The 9,281-nt window shown below is 45.8% G+C and overlaps 1 long non-coding RNA gene across 1 annotated transcript; it reads right to left on the reverse strand.

The window, feature by feature from the left end:
* Positions 1-7,636: 7,636 nt before the first annotated feature.
* On the reverse strand, positions 7,637-8,971 carry LOC310671183. The gene is made up of 2 exons (XR_014507871.1): positions 8,677-8,971; positions 7,637-8,633 (listed from the first exon to the last, which is right to left on the reverse strand). It is a non-coding gene; the product is annotated as an uncharacterized lncRNA (long non-coding RNA).
* Positions 8,972-9,281: the final 310 nt, after the last annotated feature.

Below are 9,281 nucleotides of genomic sequence, written 5' to 3' on the forward strand. Positions count from 1 at the left end.
AAGCGCTCTGGGGTCATTTTGACTCCATATGCTCCTGAGAAGGCTTTCTTAAAGTTATTTAACATACATTCAAGAGGTGTATTTCCCCCCTTTGAACCTCCAACTCCCATTGTATGGCCCTGTGAAGTATCCACTCAGTCACTCACACACTCGCTTCGTGGGGTTCCTTGCCCAGTGAAGTCGCCTTACTGGGAAACGAAGTACTACCCACTCCACACTCAGGTCAGCTACAAATAGTACTTTCTCACACATACAATGCACTGGATACTTCACCACACTCTACCTCCCAATATTTCCCTTTCCCTCCACCAGACCAGCATCTGATGTACCCAACCACCTAGAGTACTCAGTTCCCCTTTACTGAGACGCAGAAGTTTGATCAAGACTTCTCTTCCTCCCAATTAATTGGAGGGCCACAATCCCTTTTGTGCACTTACCCTTAGCTGGTTCCCTGTTAATTTCTCTGGTTCCCCCCGGTTCCGTCGCCGTTCAGTGAGCAGGGTAGTAGACAGACGAGACTGCTGCGTTCCCCTGGAAAAAAAAAGGTTCCAGTGCGCGCTGGGTAAACAGTGAGTGTCCTCCCTCTGGTACCCTGCCCACTAAGGCGAAGGGGCTGCGTTCCAGCAGACCACTTATCCGAGTCACAGAGGCACCATAAAATGTAGCACCCTGCTTGTGGTTAACGCTTAGCTGGAATGAAATATTCAACGCAGCAATAGAGAAATTAAAATAATAATTTATTTGTCAGACAAATAAATGATTGGCACAGTGGTATATTTACCAAAAGCTCTGCACACCCCAGCCCTGGTGACCAGCACTTATATTCCCTCAGCCCAGCCTCCTTACTCCTCCTTTTGGCTGCCTCTGTCCAATCAGCCTGGTTGAAATTCCTATTGGCTGTTTGCTAGAACCAATCATAAAAGATACACCCATTTTCTATTACCTTTTATGGGAGACAAAGAGCTATATTTCCTTCTATCAATCTCTTACATTTGCCTTGACAAGGCGTCTTAAATATCAGATCACCCTTTGCTCTTTGCTCTTCTGCTCTTTGCTCTTCTGCCCTTGGCAACAGGGGCAAATGGCTAAAACAGATGGCTCATGGTTTCAAATTTTGTCATATAAACAGAGGTCTTGGGTTCACCTTCTCACACACCATCAATGAAATAAGAATCTAACATAAGAATCTAACATCTCTTACTTTCTACATTCTTTTACATTAAAGTCACATTAAAGTCAGTACATATATATATAGATTGATTTTTTGGAAGGGAAGAACTTATTAAAAATCAAGTTTCTAAAATGACCAAAAGAACAAGAACTGTTTCCAAAGTGACCCAAAAAAAACAACAACCTCAGAGCAGTTTCTCTTCCTCACCAGGCAGCAGCTGTTGTTGCTTTTAGCTCTTTGCCTTTTAACCTTCTCAGGATACCTTAAACCATGTTTTGATGGGAGGCACTATTTACCAACTCTAATTAGTGTTTTTGCAGCTTGGATTGTATTCTGTAATTCGTATGACCTTTTGTTCCCAGCTTTTGCTCCTTTTTACAACTTTGAGGTACTGCAACAAATCAATGAGGGGCCCTTGTTCAGGAGTCAGGAGAATAAACAAAAAGACTCTCAGCCAGGTGGTTTCTGCCTGGCCTGGAGCAAGCATTTGGAGCAAGCATTTGGAGCAAGCATCTACAAATATATTTTTAAGCTTATTTTAAAATACAGATCTTTGATCAGATGCCTCACTTGTACCATCCGTGGTGTCACTTCCAAAACTTGCATCAGCAAAGATTTCAAGACCTCCAGTCTTCTGACTGGTGAACCTCAGCCTGTAGTGCATAGTCCCTTTCAAATAGCGGGCTATGCGCTTCAGAGCTTTCCAATCCTGAACAGTAGGATTATTAGCATGTCTGCTAAGCAGGTTAGTGCTTACAGCTATGTCAGGTCTTGAGCATCTAGCAATGAAATTCAACTTGCCTAGAATGCATCTGTACAGCGTTGTGTCAGAAAACGCTTCAGCAGTACTGTCTACCTGGTAACCTGTCACCATCGGTGTGTCTGCTGGGTTTGCATCAACCAAATTCAACCTGGTTAATACATCAGCAATTTTCTGTGTTTGGTGAACCAGAAAATTACCTGCTTGGTCCCTCTCCACCTGCAGAGAAAGATAGTTGGATACTTCACCAAGATCCTTCATGTCAAAGTGCTCCTTCAGCTGAGCTAGGGTGCTTTGGTACAAAGCCTGATTCTTCCAAAACATCAGAAGATCATCAACAAAACATAAACAATACAGTTTGTTTTGCCCCTCCTCCTTGACAAACACACATGGATCAGCCTTGCCCTGGTGAAAACCTAGAGAAAGCAATGTCTCTTTGAGTTTTGTGTTCCAACACCTGGCACTCTGCTTGAGACCATACAAGGATTTCCGCAGTTTACAGACCATTCCCTTCTGTATCTGCATTCCATCAGGTGGAAGCATATACAGCTCCTCCCCCAAAATCCCGTACAAAAAAGCTGTATTAATGTCATGATGGGAAACATGCAGTTTCTCCTCCGCTGCAATCTTGAGCATCAGTCGAATGCTCTCATATTTGACGGTAGGTGAGTAGGTCTCGTGGTAATCCTGTCCTGGTACCTGTGAAAAACCTCTGGCAACCAATCTGGCTTTGTGTCTGACAACCTTGCCATTCTGGTCTGTCTTGGCCTTGAAGACCCATTTGCTGCCAACCAGTCTCATTCCTGGGACTACCGGTACCAATTCCCAAGTTTGGTTCCTGTTCAAGGAATCAACTTCAGCCTTCATGGCATCAAGCCAAGGCTCAGCATCTTTAGAGGTTAACTCCTGAACCTCTTTGAAGCTTGAAGGTTCCCACACCTTCTCTGAGCTACTAAGAACAGCAGTTGCTGTTTTAGCAAACTCATCAGCAAATCTCTTTGGAGGTCTGCCCTTGGTCGCCCTTTCAGATCTGCGTACTAGACGCAAGTCTTCTGGACTCATCTCCTCCTTCTTGGGAGAAAAACGACCAATGGTGAACAGTGGTTCTTCCAGTTCATTGTCAGACGTATCAGATGGTCTGACTGAGGCCTTTGCGCTCTTGAAGTCTGCTGTGTCATCACTGTCACTGACACCAGCAGCAGCGCCGCCCACTGAACTGGAATCCGAACTCTGATCATCATCATCATCATCAGCTTCCTCAGCTTCTTTAGCATCATCCGCTTTTTGCACATCACCTTCATCCTCCTCTGGGTAACTCTGGAAAATTCCCACATTTTCCCCCCACTTTGGATTGTACTCAACACTCCTTGTGAACTTAATGGACTTAGAGTCAGTCATCCATACCCTGTATGCTCCTTTTTCGTACCCCATGAACAAACCATGTGCCCCACGCTTCCCAAGCTTGTTGCTTTGTGGGGTGTGTACCCACATGTCAGAACCAAAGATTCTCATGTGCTTGACATTTGGTTTCTTACCAAACATCTTCTCGTAGGGAGTACAACCAATAGGTGATGACAGTCTGCGATTAAACGTGTAAACAAACGTTGACAGAGCCTCCCCCCAAAACTTATCAGGGAGATTGGCATCATGCAACATTGTTTTCAGTCCTTGCAACAACGTTTGATTTGCTCTCTCCGCAAGCCCATTCATCCATGGAGATCTAGGCGTTGACAAGTCATGCTGGATTCCCTTCTCAGTCAGAAAAGCTTCAAACTGCTGAGAAGTGAATTCCCCGCCTCGATCGGTAAAGAGACAGCCGATGCGTTTACTGTGAGCATTCTCCAACCAAGCACAGAATGCCTTGAACCTAGGAAACGCTTGCGATTTCTGCTCAAGCATAAACACATGAATGTACCTGGAAAAAGAATCAATTAGAACCATGAAGTACCTTGCTCCACCCAAAGAGGGCGCAAGAGGACCAACCAGGTCTGCATGAACAAGCTGGTAGGGTTTGGAAGCCTGCCTGCTAGACTCCTTGCCTTTTGGAGCAACCTTCACCTTGTTCTCTGCACAAGATACACATTTCATGTGAAACCTACAGGGTTTAATGTCCAAACCCTCAACCAGTTCCGGCATCTTAGCCAGCGCCTGCCAAGACATGTGACAAAATCTTCTGTGTGCTTCATGAACACAACCTGCATGAAGAACCTTGTTAGTTTGTGCAACACAACAAGAATCAACATTTGACACAGCAACATTGTCATCATAAGTTATACAGAACAAGCCATCCATAAACTTTGCATGCAAAATGTCCTCTTTGCCTTTCCTGATGACACAGCCGCTCCTCTTGAAGGAAACCTGAAAACCACGCCCAATCAGCTGTGGGACACTGAGCAAATTGTTCACAGCACCTGGAACATAAAGTACATTGTTGATGGTCGTGCGCAGACTTGCAAGTTTCACAGTCCCTTCTCCTGCAATCCGCAACGTCCTTCCGTCAGCCAGGTGGACCTCACCATCTTGAGGTTTGAAGGAGATAAACAGATGCTTATCTCTTGCCAAATGCCGGGTCGCAGCAGAATCAACAACAAATCTGGCCTTTGGAGCAGCTTTTCTGGCAAGCAAAACCTTGTTTTCCATCGGTGTGGGCTTAAACTGCTTGCCCCCCTGCTCCTGGCCATCAGACTTGCCTTTAGCCTTTGGTGAAGCAGTGCCAGCAAACAAAGCCTTGTTTTCCACTGGCGTGGGCTCTTCACCCCCCTTCTGCTTCTGGCCATCTGCAGGCATCTGTCTCTGTTTACCTCTGGCCTTCCGGCTTCTGCAAAGACGATGACCTTGGTTCCCACGAGAAACAGAGCTCTCATCTGCCGACTCCTTGGTTCCTCCTGGAGGCTGGAATGCTGTCCCACATTGCTCCCCCTGGAGCTTGCAACCGGTCCCCTCGGCATCCCTGCATTCACTTGCATTCCGGGAAACAGCCAGGACCTCCGATGCAGTCAAACTCTGGGCTGGGATGACTGGCAGATGGGCCAGCTTCAAAGCATTCCACATCCCACGAGCAGTGGTGTTTCCAGCCAGTGTGGCAATTTCCTCCAGAGAAACAGACAAGACTATTATGTCAATGGCCCTTGAATCTTGGGTCTTCCATCTCTCTGTCAGAGGAACTGGAGGGGCCTCACTCACAGTATGCCACACTCCAAACTGTTGCAGTAAACTCTGACACCACTCAGCCCATGCCTCATAATTTTGCCGATTTAGCTTTGGGCACTCAGCTTCAGAAGCAGCTTGAGAAGCTTGGAAAGACTCCATCCCAGCTTTTCACTCTAGCCGAGCCCTTTTCAACTTCAGGGGCTTCTTATCTTGGCTGCCCATAAATCACGAAGCTTTTGGCTTGACTCCCAGGCCAATTAAGCCAGCCGGACATCAAAGGCACTCTGCCGCGGCAACGAAAAGCCTTACTTTCGCTTTCCCACACATACCTCAGCAGTCTGTCGCAGTCTTACTCTCCTGCAAATGCTGTTTATCTGGGCCCGAAACCTTGTTGGTGGGAGATACTGCCAGGGAGATAAAGTCCATCTTGACTCCACGTCGTCTCCGGACATCCATCAATCTCCCGTAGACACGCAGTATCAGCAATTAGCGACAGGAGCTCCAGAAATAGCTTCCCAAAGATCCAGAGCTCTTGCACGCTCTATCAGCAGATTTGCACAACGGAAGATGCACACAGGAGAGCATTATTTAGAGGTTTATTCAGTGTTGATCAGAACAGAGAAAAGCCATGACTGCCTGCCTCATGTCTGGCAGTGAGAGAGAAACGAAAGCAAAAGACACAACAGAAACATCCTGTGAACAGGAAATACGCAGGCTGTGACACAAACATCCTGCTCCCTTTTAAGGTGGAACGGAAATATCCCAACAGTTGGCCCCGGGTACATTTCCTCCTCATAAAAACTTGCAGCATCACCAAGGCAGCATAAAGTCAGGTTTCCATGTAGTTTCCTCTCAAAAGAGGGAAATGCTTAACTAGCATCTGAGACCATTTGGGATTCTACACGTTACTCAAAACTCCTGGGAAGTTTATTTACTGAAATAAATAAAGCTCCCCTTTGCAATGAGACATTTTGTAATATGCAATAAATTCTCAGATTCTCCCCTCAGGGGGAAATAAGAGCATCCATTTATGCATGGAAATATTCTGCCTCTTGCTTTCCCTCTCTACCACCAGAGGATGCCCCAAACTGCAAAATATGCCCCAAGGACTGGGAACTGCACAGGAACACCTGCTACTGGATCTCTCAAGGGCAAAAAACCTGGACCGAGAGCCAAGATGACTGCAAAGGAAAGAACTCCACCCTGCTTGTGATTCAGGACCAGCAGGAGATGGTAAATATGCAGCTTATGAGAAAAGTCTAGCCAACAGGGATCCAGTTGAAGCAAAGTCCACAAGAGACTTCTGGCCAGGGATGTGGGACCTGTGGCCCTTCAGTTGTTGGACTTCAGCTCCCATAAGTCCTAACCATCCGTCAAGATGCTTTATTCCTCAACAGCACATGTAACTTTACTCAGTGACATTTGTATAGATCTTGTAAGTGTTCAGAGGGCTTTACATGCATGATCCAATTGTAATCCTTATAGCAACCTTTTTAAATGCTCAGTATTATTATGTTCAATCGTGCAGTTGGAAGACTAGAGGCTCAGAGAGTAGCTTGCTTAAGGCCACTAGTGTGTTCATGTTATGACAGAGGTGAAATTTGAAATATGGACTTCCTGGTTCAGATTTCATTCTCTTCACCCCCCAATGGTGTGTATAAAAAGTAGCAAAAAATGCACTTAAATTGCAATCCATCCATCCAATCCCTTGAGCCTTGCTGTCAATCCTGCCTTGGCCTAAAAGCTGCATTAGCCAGCCACTGCTGAAATCAGATACACATCTCCACAATATTAAATACACATTAGTTAAAATGCATGCAAATTTGTACAGAAGGTGCTTTTACACACATACAGAAGTAGGGGACCCCCTGCTTTTCTCAGCTAAAAAGATTTCCACCCGGGTCAGTTGAAGATGGCTAAGGAGCAGGATGTGGAGCAATGAAGAGCTCCATAGAAATGAAGCTGATGGAACTGAGCATGAACTGCTGGTTCAATGGTCAGAATGGCAACATCCAGTGCTATTTTTCTAGAAAAAGAGGTGCCAGAACTCACCATGAAGACCTCCCTTGTTTTCTTATAATGTTAACGGTGCCCACCTGAGGGGTGCCAGAACTGAGTTCTGGCAAGTTCCAGCTGAAAGAAAAGCCCTGGCAACACCCTTGTCTGTTTCATTATAGGAAATCATAAAGACTTTGACAAAGGAAACCTTGTATTGGTTGGGACTCAAAACAGCCAGACTCTCTGAAGAGTGGACCTGGGAATGGGTTGATGGATCCCCCTTCAAGGGAGAACTGTGAGTAGTTCCAGGTGTCCACAGATGATTTCTGTAATTTTTTATTTTTTAATTGATTTACATGTTAGCAAAGAAGCATAGACCCAGTGATGTAAATAAAGCACAGAAATAAAAAGAAAAGGGAGGCCTTAACAACAACCTTCAAATCTATGCATACACAAATATAAATAAAACTATGAACTACCAATATAAATAAAAGAGATGCCTTTACTGATGCCAAGGTATAAGTTTTCATCTGTCCCAAGAGGCGTCTGGTAACATCTGTTCGGATTATTTTTATTTATTAAATATATACCCACAGGTCTCAGTACAGTTACAACTTAAAATCACAATATGAAAACACAAAATACATTTTTATAAAAGCAGCCCAAGAGCCCCCCTTCTCCCCAATACATTTTAAAAGGGCATTGGATGTCAATCAGCTTCATGTCTGTCAGCTGAGGATAAATAGCTCACCTCTTGGCATGAAGGGAAAGGTTTTGATGTGAAAATAAGAACAGTACCCTGATACTGAATGACAGTCTTTTCTTTTCTTAAAAGCAACAACAAATCGTTTCCTTTATTTTGCAGGTTTACAGTATCGGACCCTGCTAAAGCAAACAGCTGTGGGTTGATAAGGCGAAACTGTGTTAATTCTAACGCTTGTAGTACTTTATCTCATTGGATGTGCATGAAATCAGCTTTCCAGATATAAGCACAAAATGGGGCCAAGTGTTGGAAGTAAGAAACCATCTCTTTCTGAACAATGAGTTGGCCACTGGCTTCTTGTGCAGCTTGCAAGATCGCCTCCAGCCCAGAATAGTCTGCAGTTGCCAGGATGCTCCTTAACCGACTTATGGCAGGAAGCCTAAAGCCGTAGTAATAACTTGTGTATTATGGGTAAGGTTTTATTCCCCAAATGGGCAACGGTCATAAAATCCAAACCTTTGCTAGTGTATTAGGACAAAAGCAGCCAGTTTGTCAGTTCCCTTGAGTTCCCTTTCATTGATTTATATTAATATAATACTATTATAATGCAATTAAGTGAAGAATCTGTAGCCAAAGGCAAAGGGGAGTTTTTCCAGATATTAGGTAAAGGTAAAAGGTAAAGGACCCCTAGATGGTTAAGTCAAGTCAAAGGCGACTATGGGGTGTGGTGCTCAACTTACTTTCAGGCCGAGGGAGCCGGTGTTTGTCCACAGACAGCTTTCTGTGTCCTGCCATTTACCTTCCCATCGCAGCAGTACCTATTTATCTACTTGCACTGGTGTGCTTTCAAACTGCTAAGTTGGCAGGAGCTGGGACAGAGCAACGGGACCTCACTCAGTCACGGGGATTTGAACCACCGACCGTCTGATTGGCAAATCCAAGAGGCTCAGTGGTTTAGACTACAGCGCCACCAGCCTCTTCACTCAGGGAATGACTAATCTAACAAATGAAGTGATGATTTGCATCCCCATCAGTGCACTGTCTGTGGGAGAATTTATGGATAGTAAATACCGTATTTTTCGCCCCACAGGGTGCACCTAGTTTTTTGGGGGGAAATAAAGGGGGGGAAATTATTTTTCCCCCAGGTGCGGGGCTGGGGCAGGGGAAGCTAGAGCCTCCCCTGACCCCAGGCCCCAGAACAGGCTGCTCTCCGCAAGCCGTGGGAGCCCTCCCGCGGCTTGCACAGAACTACCAGAAGCCCCGGCGCGACTGCTCAGCACGCCTGGGCTTCGGGGTGCAGGCAGCTCTGTGCAAGCCGTGGGAACCCGGCAGGAACTCCCGCGGGCTCCCAAGGCTTGCGGATAGCTTCCTGAAGCCTGGAGAGCGAGACGGGTCGGTGTGCAACGACCCCTCTCGCTCTCCAGGCTTCAGCGAAAGCCTGCATTTGCCCCATGGGACGCACACACATTTCCCCTTCATTTTTGGAGGGGGAAAAGTGT

Source organism: Podarcis tiliguerta (genome assembly GCF_965153285.1).
Source record: "Podarcis tiliguerta genome assembly, chromosome: 2".
Classification (NCBI taxonomy): domain Eukaryota; kingdom Metazoa; phylum Chordata; class Lepidosauria; order Squamata; family Lacertidae; genus Podarcis; species Podarcis tiliguerta.